General features: G+C 36.3%; 1 pseudogene; it reads right to left on the bottom strand.

Moving 5' to 3' along the window:
• Window positions 1-2,345: 2,345 nt before the first annotated feature.
• Window positions 2,346-3,075, bottom strand: LOC129502290 (60S ribosomal protein L7-like; annotated as a pseudogene).
• Between the last annotated feature and the right edge of the window lie 3,731 nt (window positions 3,076-6,806).

Below are 6,806 nucleotides of genomic sequence, written 5' to 3' on the forward strand. Positions count from 1 at the left end.
TGTGACTATCATAAATAAATTTTAAAAAAATTAAAAAAAAAAGACTTTAAGGTCAATGGTAAATAATAGATCAGGACTTAATTTTCATAATATTTTTGGCGAGAGGATTAAAGTGAAGTATCTAAATTCTTGGCTGCAAAAATTGAAGTCATTATGGATAAAAGACTAAATAAGGTTTTGTTATGAATTTTTTTAACTCTATGATACTATAAAGTGGGATAATGTGTTAAGCTGTTGTCTTCTGTTGTTAGTGTCTTGGTCAAAATAAAAGTAAGAAGGCAATACCCAAAGCCATCATTATCCTAAAAGACATGTTGCACCTTTGTCTACATTACAAAATGCCCAAAACGCTTGTCAGAGTTGTCAGACTCTACTTATTGGGATGCTACAATCTGAATTGAAGTAGGAAAATGAAATGAAAAATGAATGACTATATCATTTTGCTTCTTTCCAGTTCCAAATATGAGCTCAATACAGAGAGAGACAAAGAATTCTCCAGAGCATCAGAACCCTGTAAATCATGACATATATCTTGTGCCAGCCACTGATAAACTGTACCTAGCTCTCCTGATGAAAGTAACAGATATGCCTCCCAAAGCATCAAGGCTGATGAAATCAGACAGAAGAGCCACTTCTCCTAATTCCAAACCTTACGCTAGAGAGGGAGGTGCATCTAGCTCTGTGGCTATTTCCTTTCTTTCCTCCAAGTGAAGGTGTGTTCAAAGCATACATTTTCAAACAATCCAAGAGACTCGTCATCATTTTATATTTCCAAAATTTTTTTTGGAGAAAGATATTTGGCAGTATTTTGTGTGAATTTGAGTATTTATTTCAGGAGCTTTTACTTTGATATCACTTAGTCTTGCTTGCAGTTCAGTTGAGGGACTGTTTTACCTGAAGCTTAATTAAAGCCATCATTTTAAGGGACTGATTTGCATCAGTGCTCTTTCTCAGGGGTCCCTGGGTTACACTAGTCTCCTTGAAACAACCTCAGTTAATGGTAGCTGTCAAAGGGATGTTTTCTCACAACAGAAAAATTCAAAATATTCAATACACTATCTTTGGCACACTACCAAATTATCTGCTATGTTGTTGTCCTTGCCATTTTTTGATAATAGCCTTCCCATCCATTCTGGCTAGATATTAATTGGACAATCTTCCATTTTTAAATATGGCTTGCTTTATAAATATGGCTATCTTTATAAGTTACTTCAATGATTTGGTTGCTATTTTATAAATTATATAACTAATTTTAAGTATATTATCACAAGGCTAGTATCCAAGATCTAAAAAGAATGTATCAAACTCAACACCCAAAAACCAAATACTACAGTCAAGAAATGAGCAGAAGACATGAATAGATATTTCTCCAAAGAAGACATACAAATGGCCAACAGACACATGGAAAAATGCTCAGTATCACTTGGCATCAGGGAAATACAAATCCAAACTACAATGAGATACCACCTCACCAGTCAGAATGGCTAAAATAAATAAGACAGGATGCAACAAATGTTGGCAAGGATGTGGAGAAAGGGGAACCCTCTTACATTGTTGGTGGAAATGCAAGCTGGTACAGCCACTCTGGAAAACAGTGTGGAGGTTCCTCAAGACGTTAAAAATGACCCAGCAATGGCACTACTAGGTATTTACCCCCAAATACAAATGTATTGATCTGAAGGGGCATTTGCACCACAATGTTTATAGCAACAATGTCCACAACAGCCAAACTGTGGCAAGAGCCAAGATGTCCATTGACAGATGAATTGATAAAGAAATGTGGTGTGTATATATATATATATATATATATATATATATATATATATATATACACAATGGAATATTACTCAGCCACCAGGAAGGATGAATACTTAACATCAGTGTGGATGGAACTGGAGGGTATTATGTTGAGTGAAATAAGTCAACCAGAGAAGGACAATTATATGGTTCCACTCCTATGTGGAATATGAGAAACAGCACAGACAATCATAGGGGAAGGGAGGGAAAACTGAATGGGAAGTGATAAGAAAGGGAGAAAACCGTGAGAGACTCTTAACTATAGTAAACAAACTGAGAGTTGCTGGAGGGGAGGTGCGGATGCAGAGATAGGCTATAGGGTGATGGGCATTAAGGAGGGCAGGTGGTGTGATGAGCACTGGGTGTTATATGAAAATGATGAATTATTGAACTCTACACCTGAAATTAATGATGTACTATATGTTGGCTAATAGAATTTAAATTTTTACAAAAAGGGAGAAAAAGAATATTATCACAACATTATTTTTCCATTTGAAAGTAGTCATTTATTACCTGACCAGATTACAAAAATAATCATAGTAGATACCTTAGTTCATCCTTCTAATAAGCCTATTGATCTGGTCTTCCCTGTTGCCAGCATCTCCACCTTCTACAAAATGAGTGGTCTTTTTCTTCATTCTGCTACTTGGAGAAGATAATTTGAAGGGCCATAAAAAGTTGTTCACTTCTTTGAAATGTTTTCCAACGATATAGACCTCATGAATCAGATTCTCCATGCAAATGACGCCATATTTACCAAGAGATTGGGCAATCAATGTGTAATCTGTCAGGGCAATTCGCTTCTTGTTGATCTTGACATAACCACGCTTGTAGATCAATTCATTCATTGACTTCACGTTTGGGTAACCCCATGCTATATATGGTTCCACAATCCTTAGTATGTTAACTGAAGCCTTGTTGAGCTTAACAAAGGTGCCATTAAAGATCTGGTGAAGGCGAAGAAACTGTAACACCTTTCGAACCTTTGGGCTCACATCATTGATACCTCTGATCCTGATGACAAATGCCAATTTGGGTTCTGCAGGCATGTAGAAGTTGCCAGCTTTTCTCGCCATCCTCATCAGTTCTGCACATCTGCCTGTATTCCTTGTGGTAATGCTTAGCTTTTTCATAAATAAGCTTCCTCCTTGCCTTTCGAAGCATCTTTTGGGCAAACTTTTTTCTCAGATGCTTGATCTTCAACTCTGTGAAATACCTTTGCTTTTTCTTAAGGGTTTCTGGCACAGCAAGAACCTTCTTCTCTTCTGCACCTTCCATGGTTCCAGCTGGAAAAGAGCTATCAGAACATTTAAAAGGATTTTGAATTTTCTGGTAATAATGTAGGACTTGAATGGATAACAGTTTAGGCAAAAGTTTGAAATTTTGTGCCTCAAAATTAGGAAGAGAAAGGAAGATGAAATATAATACATATTTATTTGCCTCAAGCAAATATAATCTATTAATAGCCACAAGACTGCCATTACAAGCTTATTTCCACATTTTAGAATAGCTGAAATTTTTAGTGTATTTTACCTAGATTGGTTAAATGGCATATAACTTATTTTAAAAAAATACATTTCATAGGGCAGCTCCAGGAGCACAGTGGTTTAGCTCTGCCTGCAGCCCAGGGTGTGATCCTGGAGACCCTGGATCAAGTCCCACATCAGGCGCTCTGTATGATGCCTGCTTCTCCCTCTGCTTGTGTCTCTGCCTCTCTCTCTCTGTCTCTATGAATAAATAAATAAAATCTTTAAAAAATACATTTCATATATTAACATAAGTTGATCTATGTGTTCTACATTTATTCTCTTTTCTATCTCTTTTCCCCCTCTCTGTCTTCTTTTCTCTTTCCCTCTCACCCCTTCTCTCTCCTTTTCTCCATCCTTTTTTTTCAATGTGTAGCTTGATCTCAAGGCTAGACTCCATTATGCTGGGAATTTTGCAACAGTTGTTCCATGTTTCATGTCTGTGTACTGTATCATTCAGTAGATTTTTCTTCCCCAGAAGCTTCTGGTACTAGTCTTATTCTAGTACCAGACTTACTGGCTGAATTAGATCCTCCTGCTTGTCAACATCTATGGCTTTGAGGATGAAATTCAGGCAGTTACTCAAACTTCAACTGCGTCAGCCACTTGCCTCACTCCTTGAACCAAGGGGACATCAGTTCATTAAAAATATATGGGTTCAGTAGAGAAGATATAGATACCTAAGTGAAAATTAGGGTAGTTTCCAGGTTAAAAAAAAATTGGGAAAAAGCCAAAAACTCACTAAAATATTCCAATGAGACACACCTCAGTCTTTTCTTTCTCTTTTTCTCTGTCTATGCCTCTCTCCTTTTCTCTCTGTGTGCATGCATTTCTGGCTACAAACTCTCTAAGAGAAAGAAAACCAAAAAGGCTATGGAAGATGATATAGTAGCCTGTCCCAGTCTCCCAATTGCTTAACCATTTTCATCATCAGTGCTCTTTTTTTTTTTTTTTGTAACAAACTTTTTTTAAAAAAGATTTATTTATTCATTTGAGAGAGAAAGACAGAGAGACAGAGAGGGAGAGAGAGAGAAAAAAGGAGGGGCAGAGGGAGAGGGAGAGAGGGAATTCCAGCCCGAAACCCCACCCAGCGCGGAGCCTAACATAGGGGCTTGATCCTATGACCCTGAGATCATGACCTGAAAAGAAATCAAGAATTGGGCACTTAACTGACTGGGCAACCCAGGTGCCCCTTTTTGTAACAAACTTTATATCATATCAGTTTTAGCTTTAGAGAAAATTTGTAAAGATGGCATAGATTCCATATATCATCCCATCAAGTTTTCCCTATTGTTTATATGTTAAAATCACTATGGTACATTTGTCATAATTAATCATTAGGGATGCATGGCCATTAATTAATATTTTATTCAGATTTCCTTAGTTCTAACCTAATGTCCTTTTTATGCTCTAGAATCTTATTCAAGATACCACATTTATATTTAGTCTTCATTTCTCCTTAAGTTCTTGGTTATGACAGTTTCTTAGGCTTTCTTGTTTTGGATGACAGCTCAACCTTGACAGCTTTGAGGATTCAGGTATTTTTAGAATCTCCCTCAATTGACATTTGTCTTATTTTCTTCCTCATGATTAGAGAGGGGTTATGAGTTTTTTGGGGGGAAGATCACAGGAGTAAAATGTCATTTTCACCACATTATATTAAGGAAACAAACTGTCAATATGACATCATATTGACATGATGTTAATGTTGATTGCTTGGCTGAGATAGTGTCTGGCAGGTTTCTTCACTGCAAAACTATTCCTCTTTTTTTTTTCCCCCTCTTTCCTCTTATTCATGCTGCACTCTTTGGAAGGAAGTCACTACATGCAACCCACACTTGAGGGTGGGAAGTTATGCTTCAGCTTCTTGATGGGAGAACATCTACATACATTATTTAAAATTCTTCACAGGTGGGCAGCCCTGGTGGCCCAGCAGTTTAGTGCTGCCTTCTGTCCAGGGTGTGATCCTGGAGACCTGGGATCGAGTCCCACATCCGGCTCCCTGCATGGAGCCTGCTTCTCCCTCTGCCTGTGTTGCTGCCTCTCTCTCTCTCTGTGTCTCTCATGAATAAATAAATAAAATCTTAAAAAAATTCTTCACAGTTTTGCCTATTTTCTCCTATTTACTTATTCAATCATTCATATTAGTATAAACTCATCAATATTTATTTTCTACTTTGGATTTGGATTATATTCCAATACTGCATTTTCTTTTCTTTTTTTTCTCACATTGTCCTACCAATGACCATTGGGATCTGTTCCAGTTGCTGTCGTTGTCTTCTTCTTCTTCTTTTGAAATAGCCCCTCCTCAACTGTTTTCTTTTTTAATTTCTATCCTACCTGGAGTGTTAATTATTATTTTAGAGTGATGGCTCTTAAAGGTGGCTCTTGAATCAAGAGCGTCACTGACATCTGAGAACTTGTTAGAAAGATGAGCCCACCCAGACCTACTGACTCAGAATCTCTGGGTGTGGTAGCCAGAAATCAGTCTTTTAATAAGTCCAAATAGCTGATTCTGGTGCTGGGGAAGCTTTCAGAATCACCACCCTAAATAAAGCATTGTGAGAAGAAAGGAGGAAGAAAGTGTTTACTCCATTCCACAGCACATAATTGAAGAAGAAAACAAGTGAATAGTTCACTCATAGGCACTCAACAAATGCATTACATTCTGTATGAGATGTGCTGATTTCTAGTTTGAAGCCATTCTCTTAAAGATCTGGATTCTTCTCTTTAAATGACTGTTTCTTTCAGTTTAATTTAATTATCAGAATACTTTTGTAGAAGGAGTATTTCAAACCCATCTGTTTAAATTCTCTAAACTTTATATCATTTACATATATCTTATCATGGGATTTAATTTCACTTTCATATAATTATTTATAAGGACAAAATCAGTAAAATGTCTCTAAAACCTCTATGAAGAAAGTAAATACACAGATTCTGTAAGAGTGAATATTAAACTAGTGTTCTTGCTAACCTCAAATTTCTTACTGGCTTTCTGGATGTGTGTGTGTGTGTGTGTGTGTGTGTGTGTGTGTGTGTGTAGCTGGTCTATCGCCAAAGCCAATTCATATCACAAGAAAAATATTGAGTTGTATTTGGAATTGGTGTTGAAGGAAAATGCCAACTTTTAGTAAAAGCTTTCCATTTTGACTCAGATGAAACCCACATTTTTAGTATATTCTTAGATTACTTTTTCTGATATTTGTCTCGGTTGTTTGCAATATTTTATTTGTAATCAATAATTATTTGAGTTTAAAAGTTTTTGTTATCAGTGTTTTCATAAGCTCTTTTCAGATTTTGAAATATAAATATATACAAATGACAAAAAATAATTTCAATTGATACTTAAAATTGAAAAATCTTGTGTTATACACCATCTCTGAGAAGAGCTTCAAATCTATATCATCTCCTCCATCCACGAAGGCCATTGTTAATTTCCCACATAACTTGAAAGATTTATATAGTATATATTAGTTACAT

The sequence above is a fragment of the Nyctereutes procyonoides genome, unplaced genomic scaffold (genome assembly GCF_905146905.1).
Source record: "Nyctereutes procyonoides isolate TBG_1078 unplaced genomic scaffold, NYPRO_anot_genome, whole genome shotgun sequence".
Classification (NCBI taxonomy): Eukaryota; Metazoa; Chordata; class Mammalia; order Carnivora; family Canidae; genus Nyctereutes; species Nyctereutes procyonoides.